We start from the raw sequence: 780 nt of genomic DNA, 5'->3' as shown, positions 1-780 counted from the left end.
CCTTAAAGATCATCTAGTCTCAACCCCCCTGCCATGGGCAGGGACACCTCCCACTAGACCAGGGTTGCCCTGTCCAACCTGGCCTTGAACACTGCCAGGATTGGGGCATCCACAACCTCCCTGAGCAACCTGTTCCAGTACCTCACCACTCTCACAGTATAAAAATTCTTCCTAATATCTAACCTAAATTTCACCTCTTTCAATTTGTACCCATTACTCCTTGTCCTACCACTACAGTTCCTAACAAAGAATCCCTCTCTGGCTTCCCTGTAGGTCCCCTTCAGATACTGGAAGGTTGTTACAAGGTCCCCACAACAAACCTTCTCTTTTCCAGGCTGAACAGCCCCAAATTTCTCAGCCTGAAATAGTTCACCATAATTCTCTTTCTCCATCTGCAGTTCGGCCCTGAATAAAGCTCTTCTTTGATGTAAAAATTTGAACGGACATTTTACAAAGTATTCAACTAGTACAGTGTACTAGTCAGACACATACTTTGGAGAGACACAGCAATTCGTCGTGCTCCCACCAGCACAGAGCTGAGTTGCATTAGAGCCATTACAATGGAATCAGGATGAAATTACTTCTGAGATGTGATTATAACTCCCAGGTCAAGGACTTATGTTCTGTACTATTTCTTCAGGAAAACCTTAAAGGAGAGTAAATAGCAAACACAGGAAACACTGCCCCGTTCTTCCCTGGTGGAAAAGTTGCCGCTTTGTATCCACTCCGCAAGACTACGGGCACGTCCTCCTGCAGCGGGACGCGGCGGGCTCCACGGAG

This window comes from Corvus brachyrhynchos, unplaced genomic scaffold (genome assembly GCF_000691975.1).
Source record: "Corvus brachyrhynchos isolate BGI_N302 unplaced genomic scaffold, ASM69197v1 scaffold253, whole genome shotgun sequence".
NCBI classification, from domain to species: domain Eukaryota; kingdom Metazoa; phylum Chordata; class Aves; order Passeriformes; family Corvidae; genus Corvus; species Corvus brachyrhynchos.
This window is presented reverse-complemented; position numbering follows the sequence as displayed.